Here is a 20,139-nt window from a genome sequence, read left to right on the forward strand (position 1 = left end):
ATGATGTCAAAAGCATGAAAGCATCTCTTGCTGTGAAACACCTTTGTTCCATGTGTGACGCTGAGAGTGGGGTGTGTCCGCGGGCCTTTGTGTGTGTGTGTGTGTGTGTGTGTGTGTGTGTGTGTGTGTGTGTGTGTGTGTGTGTGTGTGTTTGTCTCCACAAGGAGAGTAAAATCTACATTGTGGGCTTCAGCTGATAGTCCCTGTGAGGAAAAAAGCTTAATAAACATTCTAAATAATGACTATTAAAATGAACGTGTTTGTGAGGTTAGATATAGATATAGATATAAATATAAAAATACATCATCTCAGTATAAAAACAACACAAGTCAATGGAAATTCTCCACCATGACAGAAATATGCATGTTTCTAAATCCGAGGATACTTCTTTTTTTTTTCTTTTTTTTTTTTTTCACTCGAAAAGTAAATTTGTTGGTCAAAACATATAAGGATTCTGATACGGCTAAAGTATATTCACAAGAATTTATCGCCACTTGGAACAGTGTTAGAAAAGGTCTTGTGTGGTTTGGCTTTCATGGTGGAAGGCAACGAGGGATCATGAGCGATCAATGATGTCTGCATTATTAATATGTCTCCCCTTCAGTCGGCGGATGGGGGGTGAAGTTTAATGAAGGCGAGGATCAGCTGAGAGGGCATCTGACTCTCTGCACACTGTATTAATTACAGAATTTTCTGACTGATTTTCTGTGCGATTTTGGGGGTAAATCTGTGGAATTCTGTGAAATAGTCCAATGTGTTAAAGTCCCCCTGTAGTCAATCATTTTATCCCTTAAAACTCATCTTTGATCATCAAAATAACCTTTTTAAACGATTTTTTCAAAAAAAAAAAAAAAAGATTCAAGCCTTAAAATATCTTGAATGTAACTCGACACCCTCGCCTCATTTAGTATGCGCGGTTCTATGAAAATGCAAATGAGCCCCGCCTCCACTCACTCACTCAGCTCAGAGATCCACTGGTTGACGATCACACGTTGATCTGATTGGTTACAAGGTAGTTTGTGACGTCAGAAACACCAGCGATTTCAAAGCATGTTTTTGAGACTGTCTTTGGTTCACTGCAGTTTTAAGGAGAAAATACTCAGCAATGGTGTCGACTTATGAATGGTTGAGTGACCGATTCAATGACTCACTCATAAAGTCTCTCATTACTGGATGAATCAGCATTTTTGAACGAATCTCTTGAATTAATGATTCAATGACAAACACATTTTTAACAGTCGCTTGTCTCCACCTACTGGTGTAACGATGTAATTGATACAATCTTCAATCTTCACTCTATTTTGATCGCTACTGTAGACATCAGTGTTTATATGCGAACTATAACTTTTATCCCAGTACTTATTCCCTTTGAAGTCATTGTCCGTGCCTTTCCAAACAAGGTATTCGGCTTCAGAGACATCTCTACTCTCTGGATATTGGCCATTGAAAAAGCTTTAATTGATACTTTCTAATCATTGATGTCCATAAACAATTTTAGTTGAGGCATTCCACAGTTCTCTTTCATAGGTTCTCAGCGCTGCGTAATGACGTAATTGGAAAAAGTGAGTGGTCACAAGGTCTAAAGCCCTATAGAATAGCCAATTAATTTGCTTATTTGCGGGCTTGGTGCTTTTCTTTTCTTCAGTGCATGATAGCTTTAGCCTGTTTTGACTAGCAACTGAAGTGCATTTGATTCCCCAATGATTAAAATGCAGTTTAGGAAATGTCTCCCTCCATTGACAAGCTTCATCTTTGGCGACGACATGTCTCCTGTTTGGGGTCCATCATGTGGAGGCCAAAGGATGAAGGAGCGAAAGCTACACCTTATGTGGTGAGAGTCGCTGGTAACACGAAGGTTGTGGGTATGTGTTACCATTCTTGGCCTTCATGTCATGTCCACTGTCACTGTCATTTAGTGGCAATGTGGGAGCAACTCACTCCAGCTTGGATTTGATAATTACTGCATTGTGTGAAACTGTTGTTGTGGCAAAATCAAAGTCCTTGGTTCAGGTCTCAAAGAAATTTCTCAAGAGTCGAAGTTCCAGGTCTCAGAAGAATTAACTTTATTGAACAATCAACAAAGTGAGAAGCCAGTCATCTAAAGTTACCATTGCCAGACTTCATGTCTTATACCTTTTTCTTATCGCTAGGTACCCAATGGGCACCCTAATATCTATCTCTTCCATTAAAAACTTCTCCCCCTAGACCTTCTTCTATTGGTGGAACATCTCAAAACATCTTATATAACATGTTTTTCTTCCAGTGCTTCCCAACACCTGCATCCCTCCTACAGGTTTTCGGGTACTTTTCCGTTCTCTTATCCCTGTGACCGATTTTCTGCTTGGCATTACAGCATTCAGACTTTTACATGAGACAAAGGAAATTCTCCAACACTGTCGGGCAGCACCACCAGGACTTTTCACAAGATGTTGTGGAAATTGTGTTCTTCTAGGAATCCTGCATGTAAGACCCTTCCAGCAATGGAGTCTCACGTCTCTTTGGTGTCCTCAGTGACCACACGGGTGTGCTGTCATGCAAGAGCCCTCACTCTCTGATAGGGCAAGTTTTTAATCAGAAAGTGATAGTGACGGACTCTTCCACTATTTTACGGCCAGCCATCATCGGATGTGGCTCACAAACTGCCTAGAGATGGAGGCAGTGCATTTTGCACTCAGATTTAGGCTTATAGATATTCAAGACTGTTATGTTCTGGTTTGGACAGACAACTTGACAGTGGTGTCCTGTTTGAACTGTCAAGGTCTGTCTGGGTCACTGCAATGTGGCGACAGACCTTCTGTACAGACTGGGCCTGATACCGGCAGAGTGAAAATTGTTTCCCCAGACAGCAACATAGTGTCGGCCCAGATCCGGCCCACATCTGGGTCGTGTGGAATCCATGTCTACCGGATCTGGGCTGACACTATGTTGCTGTCTGGGTCATCACATCATCCAGCAAATCTGGAAGTTGAGGCCTTTCAAACAAGACGATTCTCCCTGATGATTCCAGGGCTGTAGGGCATCATCTTTAGCTGAAAATGTGCCTTTATACATTATAGCAACATACTGACCATCTCAAGTGTGGTTTTGGTGCTGTATCTCTCCTGGACAGTGTATCGTGGGAGATTGTGTTTCGAAAGGACATGTTGTCTCAAGCGTATTTAGGGCACCATTTGGCATTCCCTGCCAGAACCCATCCCAGACAGCAACATAGCGCCGGCCCAGATCCGGGCCAAATCTGGTACGTGTGGATTCAACATGTACCAGATGTGGGCCGACACTATGTTGCTGTCTGGGATGCGGTATGTGGGCCAGAAGAATGTAGGAGATGTGAGCCACAACTGGGCCAGATGTAATTTTCTATCTGTGAACTATTGAGGCTGTGGGTCTGACCCCTCGATGCGGCACTTTGTTAAAGGATGGGATGTCCCTCACTGTGGTTGACACTATTTTAAATACGAGAGCCCTATTGATGAGGTGGCTGTATTCGCTTAAATCCCGCAGAGTTTCTTTTGGTGCACAGCTGGGAATGAGGATCCTCTTCATTGCTCTGTTGGTCCAGTGTTGGATTGTTTACAGGAGAAGCTGGGAGCTGGAACGACCCATTCAACGCTTAAATTTCACGTATCCTCAATTGCAGCAGAACATGTTCCTTTCCGGTCAGTTCATGTTGCTATATGGGATTCGTCTTTGGAAGTCTAACCTGCTTGTTTTATGCTTTGGGGACGCCAAGAGAGGAGTGTCAGTCTGTAAACAAAGCTTTTGCATTGTTGCGATTACCAGGGCTTATGAAGTACGTATTGCCATTGCTTCTGGAAATTCTGCTCTGAGCTGGTGTGAGTGAGTGGAGGCAGGGCTAATTTACATATTCATAGAACCGCGTATACGAAATGAGGCAAGGGTGTCGAGTTACATTCAAGCTATTTTAAGGCACGAATAAAAAAAAATTCAAGCAAAAAAACGTTTAAATATGTCATTTTGGTGATTAAAGATGAGTTTTAAGGGATACAATTATTGACTACAGGGAGACTTTAAGACCTCACATTACGTCATTACGCAGCGTCTCATTCCCTCTCAGGGAACCAGGGTTACATTCGGTAAACCTAGACGTTAACTGTGCTTCATCTATGCAAAGCAATTTCTCTCTGTGCCGTCTTTTATCTCAGGTTATTCGTCATCATTGGTAAGATCCTCTGGGGGTAATTGGTGTTTTAGCAAAAAGCACTCAACAGTGTCACATGCTTTCAGAGACGATGAGGATGCTGCTGAGGAAGGTGTTCTCATGTTCTGATGAACACTGCACAGATCCCATAGCTCAGGTTTGATATATGAGAAGTGCAACTCTGCGAACAAAAGCCTTTCCCTTGTCAGCATTACCTCATTCTTCTGTAAGCATCCTGAACTCTGCTGGAATGGATTTAGTGCAGTTTTGCAGTAAGTATCACTATTACTGTTTCCCATAGTTGGAATTAGGGTTTTTTCCGTGCAACAAGTACACTGGCAAATCTGATTTATTTATCAAATCAGATCTTTTTAGGCGGACTGTCTGATTTCTTGTGGGTTTTTTTGTTGCTACCCCTCTGGCTCCTCAAATCGGATTTCAAATTGTTCTTTTGCGTTAATCTTAACATGACACACAACAATAACGTCCAAACTGATGAGTAGGGTTAGGGTTAGGGTATGTGTGAAGATTTCAGAAGTGACTACAGGAACATCAATATACCAGTTTTGCTGAGTTCTGCTCCGCGACTCGTCTAGCCGCTCACTTGGATATAGCGATATGATGCACCTCAATTTTTCCTTCATCCGCTTTGAAAGCCCCGTCACACATGTGGGTACGACTACGACGTTACCAAAGCAATCCATTCAGATAGGTTTGTTAAGTCTGGACACACAAATCTTATTTGATCACTTGAGTAATTAATAGTGTGGACAGCCTGCCTGAAAAGATTTGATTTGAGAAAAAATCTGATTTGCCTGCGTTCTGAACACAGCCTTAGTATCAGCACCGGCGCCACTGGATTAATCAGAAACTGTAGAGTGTCAGTGGATGGGAAAGCTCCATCAGAATGCAGTTTGGACCAGCAATAGTCCAGTTCTGTCAGTCCTAGAAGGCCAGTGCTGAGTTTACTCTATCCAGTCTAACCCTTTGCTATGTTTCACCCATTTCATTTTAAACAGGCCTTGCAACAGAAGGGGTAACCGCTTGTGCTCGGAAAAGATCCCCGCCTCCACCAGCGCACACACACACACACACACACACACACACACACACACACACACACACACACACACACACACACACACACACACACACACACACACACACACACACACACACACACACACACACACACACACACACCAGGGGCAGAAATTGACAGGAGCAAAGGGCAAAAATGCCATCAAAACTAATAAAAATGCTTCCAAAAACTAAGATACGGTGCAAAAAAAGGCTCTGTATAAGTTCTTGTTTTTAATTTTTATGAGCAATATCACACAAGCAAAAGTGGTGTTTTCCCGAATAATAGCACATTTGCAAATGTGATATTGATTTTATACAATATTTTAAAAAAGAGTTAATGGGGTATTAGGTGACTTACATTTTAGACACAATATTGTCTGTTTTCCTCTATTTTGTCATTTAAAATAGATCTGAACAGTTGCGTCTCTGAGCAACAGTTTCAGTTTCGTTTAAACGAATTGTTTGACTGAATGATTCAATGACTCACTCGTTAAGATAAGGATTTGCCGCCTCCTACTGGCGGTTTAATATCATTAATTTTAGCTGAGGGACTGAGAGAGTGATGAAGATGCTGTTTCTGTTCGTGATTGTAACAGTAGTTCTGGTTAAAGAGACATAATGCGTTTGAAAATGTGGTGAAAATCCATCTTTTAATGTTGTTTATGTGGTGTTTTTAATGTGCTTTATGACAAACCATGTGTAAGTTCATAAGTCGACAGCATTGCTGAGTATTTCCTCCTTAAAACTGCAGTGAACCAAAGACAGTCTCAAACACACGCTTTGAAATCGCTGGTGTTTCTGACGTCACAAACTACCTTGTAACCAATCAGATCAACGTGTGATCGTCAACCAGTGGATCTCGGAGCTGAGTGAGTGAGTGGAGGCGGGGCTCATTTGCATATTCATAGAACCGCGCATACTAAATGAGGCAAGGGTGTCGAGTTACATTCAAGATATTTTAAGGCATGAGGAAAACATTTAAATATGTCATTTTTTTATCAAAGATGAGTTTTAAGGGATGAAATGATCGACTACAGGGGGACTTTAGGCTCTAAACACAATCAAACACACCTGAAGAAGCGAATCAAGCTGTTCAGAGTCAGTCGCTGGTGAGTTCAGGTGGGATTGGCACTGAAGTCTGAAGAACCCTGGAATCTGTACCAGCTTTTGCTTTGTGAGACTGTCGACAGAAACCTATTTAAATCTTCTGTGAGTTTCTGTGACGCTCGAGGGCGGCTTCTCTGTCATGTACTCGATGATTCCAGCATGTGTGTGTGTGTGTGTGTGTGTGTGTGTTTATCACACACTCCTGGACGCCGAACAGCAGCGCAGATGGAAAATGCTTCCTGAAATGACATTCAGCCGTTACCACGGCAACAAGGGTTTGGAAACGGGGTCCTCGTTGTGCCTGAGACGTCACCTTCCTGAAAATGATACTATGAATGATATATAGTAAAAAATAATGAGATACGGTACAATTAAACTCATCAAACGGCGTGGTTTGTGAGCGTGCAGTGTGTTTACACGGATATTGTATTGGGTAAGAAGATTGTTGCGTGTGTATGATGCCACCTCTGAATTAGACAGGGTGGGGCCGGTAACCAAGACAACAGTCACTATGGGATGCTCCCATAATCCAGTCGGGATGGGGGTGGAGGACAGGATTAGACAATAAAACAAGAAGGGCTAAGAAAGGTGCTTAACATAAGTGTATATTCCGGTGAGTTCGAGGTATTATTGAACTCCTCTTTTAATCCTGATACGAGAGAGAGAGAGAGAGAGAGAGAGAGAGAGAGAGAGAGATCCTAAAACCCCTCCTTTAATCTCCCATCGGGAAGAACGGCTCTTTTGTATGGAAAGATGTGGATGTAGAAGAGAAACCCAGGATTGGCCTTTATTTACAAACTACCTTTATTACAGTCAGTGTGTGCGACTGTACTTCTGCAGATTAATCTCACAGATTGTTTTCCTCATTGTTCAGTGCTCACTATAATCCCTGATATCAGCAATATTAAAATTAGTGTTTATTACAGTTCAACAATGCATGTTTACAGTTCATTGAAGCAATTACAGTCATTTTACATTTTATATGATAATAAGCCAATTATGGCAATATATTGGCAAGTAATATAGTTCATTATTTTAATTGTAGGGGTTTATGTTTGCATAGCAACATCAAAGGCAGCGCATCCAATCATAATGTAAGAATTTAGAGCTGGAATAACGGATAACAATAGCCTGACTAAAAAATTAATAAATAAAAAATCTCTGACTGACACACGAAACATTCATTATTAATAATGGTGGTGAATTATTAATGATATTTCAGATTGAGGGGCACAGCGGGGTAGTTAGACACATTGTGAATGTGTTTGAAAAGACATGATTTTTTATATTTGGGATTTTACCAGATTTATTTATTTATTTATTTATTTATTTGACATAGGTCACAGGCTAGATTAAATATCATCCTCCATATTTTTGTTATTTGCAAGTTATCAAACGTTTAAGTCAATATTGACGTGTTTCTGTCAAATAAATGTATGTAATATGCAGAAAGAAATGTAGACAAAGACCAGAAAACATGATGTGGAATGAATGCACAGAAGGGTTATTATTAAATATAGTATAAACACAGTTATAGCCGTAAGAAAGCATTTCAATTCTAAAACGATATCCATCCAGACTCCTGGACTGTGTTTTTAAAATTCACACTTGAATTAATTTAGGAATAATAAAATATAATAGAAACAATTAAATAAAATACATTTGTCAAAACTTAAACTGTTTAATAAAACGAGTTAAAATAATGATCTATTCTGTTTCATTCAGCTGATTATATAATCAAATATATCTCTCTTTAAAATGCAAATTGTTATTTTTCATTTCATTATTTCATTACATTTATACATGTTCATCAAGACAGAGTTACTTCTGATTCACCTTTCATTTTTATTTATTTATTTATTAATTTATTTCATACTATGGTTTTTCAAACAGTAAAGCACTGATCTCATCCTCTCTCTCTCTCTCTCTCTCTCTCTCTCTCTCTTTCTCTCTCTCTGCAAAAACACAGTATTAATCCTGTTACAATCATTCATATTATCACAGAAGTTCTGGGATAAAAGTTTATAGTTCGGATATAAACACTGATGTCTACGGTAGAGATCAAAATAGAGGAATCACCCTTTGAGAGTAATTTGATGCTTCAAATAAAGATTGTATCATTACATCGTTACACCAGTAGGTGGAGACAAGAGACTGTTAAAATATGAGTGAGTCACTGAATCATTCATTCAAGCGATTCGTTCAAAAACACTGATTCATCCAGTAATGAAACGAGTGAAGTCTTTATGAGTGAGTCATTGAATCATTCACTCAAGAGATTCATTCAAAAACACTGATTCATCCATTAATGAAACGAGTGAAGTCTTTATGAGTGAGTCATTGAATCATTCATTCAAGAGATTCGTTCAAAAACACTGATTCATCCAGTAATGAAACGAGTGAAGTCTTTATGAGTGAGTCATATTCATTCAAGAGATTCGTTCAAAAACACTGATTCATCCAGTAATGAAACGAGTGAAGTCTTTATGAGTGAGTCATTGAATCATTCATTCAAGAGATTCGTTCAAAAACACTGATTCATCCAGTAATGAAACGAGTGAAGTCTTTATGAGTGAGTCATATTCATTCAAGAGATTCGTTCAAAAACACTGATTCATCCAGTAATGAAACGAGTGAAGTCTTTATGAGTGAGTCATATTCATTCAAGAGATTCGTTCAAAAACACTGATTCATCCAGTAATGAAACGAGTGAAGTCTTCACGAGTTGAAACGAGTTCACTTGAAACGAGTGAATCAGTCACTCAACCCTTTTTTAAAAATAATTAATTATAATTGATTGAACATTTTTAAATAGACTTCAGAAATTAACCTTTTGTCAGGACCTCTAGTAAATGACATTATTTTATTAAGTTGTCTGTTCAGAATCGTGGGAGAATCATAATCTCTGTTTGAAACAAAAAAATCGTGATTCTCAATTTGTTCTTGTACGTTTGGCGTGTAACTTGCGTTGTTTTTGCTACGGACACGAATGATCTCTTAAATCACGGCTTGTTGAAGAGAGGTGCACTATTACTAAACAGACTTTAGCTATTGGATGAAACAACAATCCCGTATCAGTGACGTAACCGGGCCTTGGAAGGACGCCGCCTCTGAATCGTGACACAGCTTTAGTTTCATGTTGGTTGTATTGTCTTTTCCACTTCTAAACTCTAGCAGAATGACTGAAGCTATATTCAGAGTAACACACACCTAGTCATGCAGTCTTTGCAAGTTATAATAAAACTGTCAGCAGAATTACTGTGGTTTGGACTTAATCGTTTGTAAAAGTTCGGCTGAATTCACTTTCTCTCGCTGTATACTGGTGGGAGTCTCATGAACCCAAACACATCGACAGATGGACAGAGAAACTGTGCCCTGGGTGGTAATGTGTGTGTGTGTGTGTGTGTGTGTGTGTGTGTGTGTGTGTGTGTGTGTGTGTGTGTGTGTGTGTGTGTGCGAATATACTGTACATTATGTGTTTATCTCTGTGTGTGTGTGTGTGTGTGTGTGTGTGTCTGTGTGTGTGAAATATATGTGTCTATCTGTGTGTGTGTGCGCGTGTGTGTGTGCGCGTGTGTGTGTCTGTGTGTGTGTGTGTGTGTGTGTGTGTGTGTGTGTGTGTGTGTGTGTGTGTGTGTGTGCGCGTGTGTGTGTCTGTGTGTGTGTGTGTGTGTGTGTGTGTGTGTGTGTGTGTGTGTGTGTGTGTGTGTGTGTGTGTGTGTGTGTGTGTGTGTGTGTGTGTGCGCGTGTGTGTGTGTGTGTGTGTGTGTGTGTGTGTGTGTGTGTGTGTGTGTGTGTGTGTGTGTGTGTGTGTGCGCGTGTGTGTGTCTGTGTGTGTGTGTGTGTGTGTGTGTGTGTGTGTGTGTGTGTGTGTGTGTGTGTGTGTGTGTGTGTGTGTGTGTGTGCGCGTGTGTGTGTCTGCGCATATACAGTATGTTAATTTGTAAGTCATTTATCACGTGTGCTGCATTAGGTCTAGCTTCCACTAAGAACATTGAGAGATACAGTAAGTGTCAGTTACAGTCTGTCTTTCTCTGGTCACTTTATTATGTCTTTCACTGATGATTGATTTTAGTTTTTTATCAAAACCTGTATTTACACTGTAAAGTTGTTTAAAGTCTCGCTGTGGTGAAAATCCAGCTTTTAATATTGTTTATGTGTCTATGTGATGTTTTAATCTGCTTTAAAACAAACCCTGTGTAAGTTCATAAGTCGACAGCATTGCTGAGTATTTTCTCCTTAAAACTGCAGTGAACCAAAGACAGTCTCAAACACACGCTTTGAAATCGCTGGTGTTTCTGACGTCACAAACTACCTTGTAACCAATCAGATCAACGTGTGATCGTCAACCAGTGGATCTCTGAGCTGAGGGAGTGAGTGGAGGCGGGGCTCATTTGCATATTCATAGAACCGCGCATACTAAATGAGGCGAGGGTGTCGAGTTACCATGACGGATTCGCTATTTATATGACGGAATATGATAGTGGAAAGACTGAACGCTTCTCTTCTCTTCCAGTGCGCAAACGGATCTGCTTGTGCACGAGGTTAAAGCTGTGTATGTGTGTGTGTGTGTGTGTGTGTGTATATGTGTGTGTGTGTGTGTGTGTGTGTGTGTGTGTGTATATGTGTGTGTGTGTGTGTGTGTGTGTGTGTGTGTGTGAGGTTAAAGCTGTGTGTGTGTGTGTGTGTGTGTGTGTGTGTGTGTGTGTGTGTGTATATGTGTGTGTGTGTGTGTGTGTGTGTGTGTGAGGTTAAAGTGCGCAAGCAGAACATCTACGGGACAAGCTGGATTCCACCATATCTTTATGTACACAATAATCATTTTTTACATTGTAATCCTTTTATTTTTAATATTTGGTATGTTTGTGTGCTGCTGCGTCCCTGTGTGTGTAATAAGCAGAGTGTGTGTGTGTAATAAGCAGTGTGTGTGTGTAGTAAGCAGAGTGTGTGTGTAATAAGCAGAGTGTGTGTGTGTAATAAGCAGTGTGTGTGTGTAATAAGCAGTGTGTGTGTGTAATAAGCAGAGTGTGTGTGTAATAAGCAGAGTGTGTGTGTAATAAGCAGAGTGTGTGTGTGTAATAAGCAGTGTGTGTGTGTAGTAAGCAGAGTGTGTGTGTAATAAGCAGAGAGTGTGTGTGTAATAAGCAGAGAGTGTGTGTAGTAAGCAGAGTGTGTGTGTAATAAGCAGAGAGTGTGTGTGTAATAAGCAGTGTGTGTGTAATAAGCAGAGTGTGTGTGTGTAATAAGCAGTGTGTGTGTGTAATAAGCAGAGTGTGTGTGTGTAATAAGCAGTGTGTGTGTGTAATAAGCAGAGTGTGTGTGTGTAATAAGCAGAGTGTGTGTGTAATAAGCAGAGTGTGTGTGTAATAAGCAGAGTGTGTGTGTGTAATAAGCAGAGTGTGTGTGTGTAATAAGCAGTGTGTGTGTGTAGTAAGCAGAGTGTGTGTGTAATAAGCAGAGAGTGTGTGTGTAATAAGCAGAGTGTGTGTGTGTAATAAGCAGTGTGTGTGTGTAATAAGCAGTGTGTGTGTGTAATAAGCAGAGTGTGTGTGTAATAAGCAGAGTGTGTGTGTAATAAGCAGAGTGTGTGTGTGTAATAAGCAGTGTGTGTGTGTAGTAAGCAGAGTGTGTGTGTAATAAGCAGAGAGTGTGTGTGTAATAAGCAGAGAGTGTGTGTAGTAAGCAGAGTGTGTGTGTAATAAGCAGAGAGTGTGTGTGTAATAAGCAGTGTGTGTGTAATAAGCAGAGTGTGTGTGTGTAATAAGCAGTGTGTGTGTGTAATAAGCAGAGTGTGTGTGTGTAATAAGCAGTGTGTGTGTGTAATAAGCAGAGTGTGTGTGTGTAATAAGCAGAGTGTGTGTGTAATAAGCAGAGTGTGTGTGTAATAAGCAGAGTGTGTGTGTGTAATAAGCAGAGTGTGTGTGTGTAATAAGCAGAGTGTGTGTGTAATAAGCAGAGTGTGTGTGTAATAAGCAGAGTGTGTGTGTAATAAGCAGAGTGTGTGTGTAATAAGCAGAGTGTGTGTGTGTAATAAGCAGTGTGTGTGTGTAGTAAGCAGAGTGTGTGTGTAATAAGCAGAGAGTGTGTGTGTAATAAGCAGAGTGTGTGTGTAGTAAGCAGAGTGTGTGTGTAATAAGCAGAGAGTGTGTGTGTAATAAGCAGTGTGTGTGTAATAAGCAGAGTGTGTGTGTGTAATAAGCAGTGTGTGTGTGTAATAAGCAGAGTGTGTGTGTGTAATAAGCAGAGTATGTGTGTGTGTAATAAGCAGAGTGTGTGTGTGTAATAAGCAGAGTGTGTGTGTGTAATAAGCAGTGTGTGTGTGTGTAGTAAGCAGAGTGTGTGTGTAATAAGCAGAGAGTGTGTGTGTAATAAGCAGAGTGTGTGTGTGTAATAAGCAGAGTGTGTGTGTGTAATAAGCAGAGTGTGTGTGTGTAATAAGCAGTGTGTGTGTGTAATAAGCAGTGTGTGTGTGTAATAAGCAGAGTGTGTGTGTAATAAGCAGAGTGTGTGTGTAATAAGCAGAGTGTGTGTGTGTAATAAGCAGTGTGTGTGTGTAGTAAGCAGAGTGTGTGTGTAATAAGCAGAGAGTGTGTGTGTAATAAGCAGAGTGTGTGTGTAGTAAGCAGAGTGTGTGTGTAATAAGCAGAGAGTGTGTGTGTAATAAGCAGTGTGTGTGTAATAAGCAGAGTGTGTGTGTGTAATAAGCAGTGTGTGTGTGTAATAAGCAGAGTGTGTGTGTGTAATAAGCAGTGTGTGTGTGTAATAAGCAGAGTGTGTGTGTGTAATAAGCAGAGTGTGTGTGTAATAAGCAGAGTGTGTGTGTAATAAGCAGAGTGTGTGTGTGTAATAAGCAGAGTGTGTGTGTGTAATAAGCAGAGTGTGTGTGTAATAAGCAGAGTGTGTGTGTAATAAGCAGAGTGTGTGTGTAATAAGCAGAGTGTGTGTGTAATAAGCAGAGTGTGTGTGTGTAATAAGCAGAGTGTGTGTGTAATAAGCAGAGTGTGTGTGTAATAAGCAGAGTGTGTGTGTGTAATAAGCAGTGTGTGTGTGTAGTAAGCAGAGTGTGTGTGTAATAAGCAGAGAGTGTGTGTGTAATAAGCAGAGTGTGTGTGTAGTAAGCAGAGTGTGTGTGTAATAAGCAGAGAGTGTGTGTGTAATAAGCAGTGTGTGTGTAATAAGCAGAGTGTGTGTGTGTGTAATAAGCAGTGTGTGTGTGTAATAAGCAGAGTGTGTGTGTGTAATAAGCAGAGTATGTGTGTGTGTAATAAGCAGAGTGTGTGTGTGTAATAAGCAGAGTGTGTGTGTGTAATAAGCAGTGTGTGTGTGTGTAGTAAGCAGAGTGTGTGTGTAATAAGCAGAGAGTGTGTGTGTAATAAGCAGAGTGTGTGTGTAGTAAGCAGAGTGTGTGTGTAATAAGCAGAGTGTGTGTGTGTAATAAGCAGTGTGTGTGTAATAAGCAGAGTGTGTGTGTGTAATAAGCAGTGTGTGTGTGTAATAAGCAGAGTGTGTGTGTGTAATAAGCAGAGTGTGTGTGTGTGTAGTAAGCAGAGTGTGTGTGTAATAAGCAGAGAGTGTGTGTGTAATAAGCAGAGTGTGTGTGTGTGTAGTAAGCAGAGTGTGTGTGTAATAAGCAGAGAGTGTGTGTGTAATAAGCAGAGAGTGTGTGTGTAATAAGCAGAGTGTGTGTGTAATAAGCAGAGAGTGTGTGTGTAGTAAGCAGAGTGTGTGTGTAATAAGCAGAGAGTGTGTGTGTAATAAGCAGAGTGTGTGTGTGTAATAAGCAGAGTGTGTGTGTGTAATAAGCAGTGTGTGTGTGTAATAAGCAGAGTGTGTGTGTGTAATAAGCAGAGTGTGTGTGTGTAGTAAGCAGAGTGTGTGTGTAATAAGCAGAGAGTGTGTGTGTAATAAGCAGAGAGTGTGTGTGTAATAAGCAGAGTGTGTGTGTAATAAGCAGAGTGTGTGTGTGTGTAATAAGCAGTGTGTGTGTAATAAGCAGAGTGTGTGTGTGTAATAAGCAGTGTGTGTGTGTAATAAGCAGAGTGTGTGTGTGTAATAAGCAGAGTGTGTGTGTGTAATAAGCAGAGTGTGTGTGTGTAATAAGCAGAGTGTGTGTGTGTAATAAGCAGAGTGTGTGTGTGTGTAATAAGCAGAGTGTGTGTGTAGTAAGCAGAGTGTGTGTGTGTAATAAGCAGAGTGTGTGTGTGTGTAATAAGCAGAGTGTGTGTGTGTAATAAGCAGAGTGTGTGTGTGTAATAAGCAGAGTGTGTGTGTGTAATAAGCAGAGTGTGTGTGTAATAAGCAGAGAGTGTGTGTGTAATAAGCAGAGTGTGTGTGTGTAATAAGCAGAGTGTGTGTGTGTAATAAGCAGTGTGTGTGTGTGTAATAAGCAGTGTGTGTGTAATAAGCAGAGTGTGTGTGTGTAATAAGCAGTGTGTGTGTGTAGTAAGCAGAGTGTGTGTGTAATAAGCAGAGAGTGTGTGTGTAATAAGCAGAGTGTGTGTGTAGTAAGCAGTGTGTGTGTGTAATAAGCAGAGAGTGTGTGTGTGTAATAAGCAGAGTGTGTGTGTAGTAAGCAGAGTGTGTGTGTAATAAGCAGAGTGTGTGTGTAATAAGCAGAGTGTGTGTGTAGTAAGCAGAGTGTGTGTGTGTAATAAGCAGAGTGTGTGTGTAGTAAGCAGAGTAGTGTGTGTGTAATAAGCAGAGTGTGTGTGTGTAATAAGCAGAGTGTGTGTGTGTAATAAGCAGAGTGTGTGTGTAATAAGCAGAGTGTGTGTGTGTAATAAGCAGAGTGTGTGTGTGTAATAAGCAGAGTAGTGTGTGTGTAATAAGCAGAGTGTGTGTGTAATAAGCAGAGTGTGTGTGTGTAATAAGCAGAGTGTGTGTGTAATAAGCAGAGTGTGTGTGTGTAATAAGCAGAGTGTGTGTGTAATAAGCAGAGTGTGTGTGTGTAATAAGCAGAGTGTGTGTGTAATAAGCAGAGTGTGTGTGTGTAATAAGCAGAGTGTGTGTGTAATAAGCAGAGTGTGTGTGTGTAATAAGCAGAGTAGTGTGTGTGTAATAAGCAGAGTGTGTGTGTAATAAGCAGAGTGTGTGTGTGTAATAAGCAGAGTGTAAGTGTGTTGTGATGAGCGCAAATGCATTTGCTATTTAAGCAACGTTACGCAGGACGAGAAAATGAAAACTGCGTCGGGCTGAAACTAGCAGAACACACTCGCGTCGCGTCTGGCGCTGCGTTGCACAGAGTGTGTGATCGGACCCTTCGACTAGCCAATGCAAACCCTAGTGTACGTCTGTGCTCAGGAAATCCCAAATCCCATACACAATAGATGGAGGAAAATCCAGTTACCCATCAAACCCTGCCGCTTCACACACATCTTTTGTTCTCCTAATCCAATTGTTGCAGTTTTAGTTCTGCTTTTTCCCGAGTCATTCCCTCTTTACCACCCAGAAAACACAAAGACCAAGTGAACGCTGTAGAGCAACAGCCAGAAGAAGAGGAAATACAGGCCATGTTGTGCCCATTAATCCCTGTGAAACTTACAGTATTCAGAATATGTGAACAAAATGTGAGGATATGATCGACTAAATGAAGGTTGTGTGTGAGTGAGCAGGAAGGAGGAAAACTGTGAGGAAAGAATAAAGATGAACTGAAGTTCAGAGTTTTGGGGTTCTGGTGATAAACAGAGACTCTATTTACTGTTGAAGAAAGGATGGATTATGAGAGTTCGGGTCTCTAAGAAAGAGCTATTGAGTGAGAAACACAGAAGATAGTGTCAGACTGCAATCCTTGACCAACATCATGGAAACATTCTCCTAATGTTTGGGAAATGAATATCATTTCTCCACTCAAAGTCTGTTTCATGCCCTCTATAGTATTTTTTTTTCTTTTTTGCTTTCCATTACAGAAACAAAGTCTGCCTTTCAGTAGATCATTCAAGCCTTCTCCGCTTCATACAGTGTGAACATGATCACACAAAGATTGACAGACTCATTTTCAAAGCTGATATCGTGTGAAAGTCAAACCCTGCAATTCGATTGGCTTTTAATATTGGTGAATTTTACTCAATATCTGATTGACATTGTATATAGCATTTTGATTATATTGTCAAAATATGTTTACGACTAAATATGTCTATAATATCATATTGGCAGGTGTGAATTTTGACAGTCTTATAACTTATCAAAAGTTTCATTTTCATTCTAAATATTATGGATTTTCTTTTATTTTTGTATGTATGTCCCGGTCAAAATGTACCCGAATACATTAGAAAGGGTTAAAAACAACAACTAAAAGTCTAGGTAATATTTTAGGCCAAATATATTGTGTTTGTATTAACATTATATTATGTAATCCACTGTAATGTTTTTAACTAGAGTTGCATGTTCAGTTTCGAGTGTCAATCTCACTGAATAGACTTTACCTCAAATGACATTGAAGTTTTTAAATGTAGAAATGTATCTTTAAAAAGCATTATATCAATATCTCAAAATATATATATTCTCTAAGGCAGACACGTCTCTTTTGTTCTTGTTATTTATTATGAAAAAAAGTCAAACATTATCTCAACCCAGAACTGAAAATATGTAAATCATATCCCATTTAATAAACCCAGCTTCAGGCTGTATGGGTTTGATCAATTATTAATCATTCTGAGGAAGGGTTTGTGTTGCTTTACTCGTGTCTGATGGTTAGGAAGAAAATCTCATGGAGCAAATTACATTTTCCTTACTTTTTTATACATACATAACACTTTTTGGAGGTTATTTGAGTCAAAAATAAGGAGCAGGACAGATGCCAGGCTATTAACTGTTTGGCTTGTCATATTAACACAAATATGAAGGAATATGAGTAATATATCCCCTCCCTTTCTTCTTTGTTTAGTTGGTAGAGATGGTGATTATCTTTCACAGAGTTTTGCTGATCCTCTTACTGACGCGTATGAAACAAATCTGTCCGCTTTTTTACCTGGCAGCAAGAAATGTCTATCCCAAACATGTAAATCCTGTCATCATTTACAGACGCGTGTGTGTTTTGAACCCTTCATGGCAGAATAACCAAGCTGTTCTTTTCCATACAGTGAAAGGAAACGCTGAACACAGCAGTTCAATGAATAACGAAAGGAGAAACAAAGATTCAGAACATTTGTAATATAGTGCATTAATAATGTCAGTTGGAATAACAAGGTAATAATAAACAAGTAATAAATGTGTAGTCCAAATTTTATAGTCCCCCATTATGCTATTTTTAAAGTCTCCTAGATGTGTTTTGGCGTCTCCTATAACAGGTTTACACGCATCCAAGGTCAAAAACACTGTAATTTCCTCATAATCTCCATTACAGTGTCAGCTCTTCTCTCTCAGTGTCTGAAACGCTTCGTTCGTAGATTCAGTCTCTCTAAGCTCCGCCTCTCTGAGAGCTGCTCTGCTCTGATTGGTCAGAAAGCAAACGCTCATTATCATATCTGACTCTCAGCTCTTGATCACAGTGATACGAACCGTGACGATGTCGAGGGTTTTACCGTATCAATCTCAGAAAACAGCGTCTTCTCCACATGAACAACACGAACCAAACTCCTCCAGTCTCAGATACACTACAGTGTTTGAGGGCGGAGCTAAGAGACGCTGTTCAGCCAATCAAGACCATAGTCTGGAATTATGCAGATTAGTTACATTGTTACGTTGGTTTGTATCAGGAAGTGAGACTGAATTACTGACGACTCGTTTCAACAGTTCAGGATCGATTCTTTCTTTTAAAAGTCAAATTTTTTATTTGTCATGCACTTTGATCTTTAAAACTTTGCAGACATTTTACATTTACAAACACACACTGCATGAAAGGTAATATTTGAAAAAGCATTTGAACACATTCATGCATATAACTGTAGCTTTTATTGCGTGTTTTGTTCAGTATATCCATCATGTAGTTGGAATAAAGCTGTGAAGCGTTACATAAGCCTCTGTTCAACACACTTTGTCCCCTGGGCCGTTATTGATTTTGTTCCAAGCTTGCAAAATGACACCGGCTAATAGAATCTGTAGGAGGATCTCTGTATAGCGTTTCTATTGGTTTGCCCCACAGCGCTTTCAGATCGACTCTCTTTAGAGACCCAAATAAACTCAAACTGTGATGTCATTGGTACAGCTTAATCTTGCAAAACATCAAATGAATACATTGAAATTGTCATTGTTTTTTCCCTTGTGCTATTCTTGAGCCCCCATTAAAGACACAGAAGGCCTGTTTCATGGGGGAAGAGACTGTAACATTATTATTATGATTATGCCAAACTACCTTATAGGACTGACAATCTAAAAAAGAAAGAAATACAATTCAAAAACATTGCGTATGGCAAAGCAAGTGGGTTTAGAAGTCAGTATTATAACAGTTTGCAGGTAAGGAGTTGATGTAATCACTAGATTAGCGACGTCAGACCCATTTAGCACTTTAAAAAAAAAGCGACTAGCGATGTTTTGGATTGCTGGTTAACACAGTCAGTCATTATCAATCACAGCTTTATTGGACATTCGGCTATATATTATATTATATTAAAATGACAGTGTGTGAGCACAGACTAGGAGAGAAAACGGATGTAAACTGCCGACAGTTTGCGCATTACGCCATCTAGCGACATTCAACGGCTTTTTGAGCTAGCTTTAGCTACTTTCCAAATGTCAATGATTCACCACTAGAGGGCGATGATCTCTGTGAACCCATGAACCAGTGTCTATATATGATTTTCACCTGATCTCGGATCAGTTAGGGATGAACATATGAACATTTTGGCCGAAACCGATAACCGATAATTCTTCATATTTGAAAGCCGATAACCGATATATTGGCCGATAAATCTAAATCTGAATTTTTATGTAATATTTGAGAGACAAAAAGTCTCACCATTAAAAGCCACTTCTCAAGTACACAATTATAATGAGGCTCTCCTTATAATGTTATGTAGCTGATATGACCACAGCACTTGTATTTTCCTTTTTTTTCCCATTTTTGAAGTGATTCCAATCATATTCCAAGCAACTCAAACCCATCATGTTGAACAGTCCGCATCTGAAGCGTCTCAGCTGAAGGACATAATACATTATTTATCGGCTTTAATATATCAGCCAAATTTTCTTATTGGGCCATTAAAAATGAACATATATCGGCCGATACCGATATGGTGACCGATATATCGAGCATCCCTAGTTTTATATATTTGTAGACAAACAATACAAGCTCTACAATTTAGTAAAACAACGCATATTATAGAGACACTTCATATTTAGTGGTATCAGATGATTTGTTAATTGCATTTAATAGATGACAGCTTCAATGAAACTGCAGTTGGTTTGTTAAAGGAACCGTATGTAAGATTGTGGCCAAAACTGGTACTGCAATCACTTTCAAATGACAGTAGAGCGGTGTATCCCCTCCCCCTCCCCCCTGACTCCAGGTTGCCAGATAGGCTGCAGGATCCCGCAGGAACGTCGGCTGCTACAAAGAGCTTCCAATGGCAAGTGACGAGTCCTACATAGTACGTTTTATTTCGGACTTTGTCACGACATATTTCGGATTCATAACGAGGTCTTTTAGGTTTTCGTAACGTTAGACATTTTTTATCCGACACGTTTGTAGCTGCAGCTGTGGTAACTAGAGCAGATCTGGCAACCCGGATGCAGAAACACTACTGACTTCGTGATTGGTAGATAGGTGGAGGGTGGAGCCTCAGGCCAAAACACAACATGACATCATCAACATCAGTTGAGGGCTGCAACTTCACTTTTAAATGACAATATCCTGG

General features: G+C 39.9%; 2 protein-coding genes across 3 annotated transcripts in view; one reads left to right on the forward strand and one right to left on the reverse strand.

Moving 5' to 3' along the window:
• The window catches only part of LOC309488793 (uncharacterized protein), a gene marked incomplete at its 3' end in the record, with an annotated part of 264,286 nt that overhangs the window by 152,255 nt on the left and 91,892 nt on the right, over positions 1 to 20,139 (reverse strand). The gene's annotated exons all lie outside the window — the stretch shown is intronic.
• The window catches only part of ank2b (ankyrin 2b, neuronal), a 191,860-nt gene that overhangs the window by 22,640 nt on the left and 149,081 nt on the right, over positions 1 to 20,139 (forward strand). The window lies entirely within an intron of this gene.

The sequence above is a fragment of the Leuciscus leuciscus genome, assembly GCF_965113295.1.
Source record: "Leuciscus leuciscus genome assembly, chromosome: 2".
Lineage (NCBI taxonomy): Eukaryota > Metazoa > Chordata > Actinopteri > Cypriniformes > Leuciscidae > Leuciscus > Leuciscus leuciscus.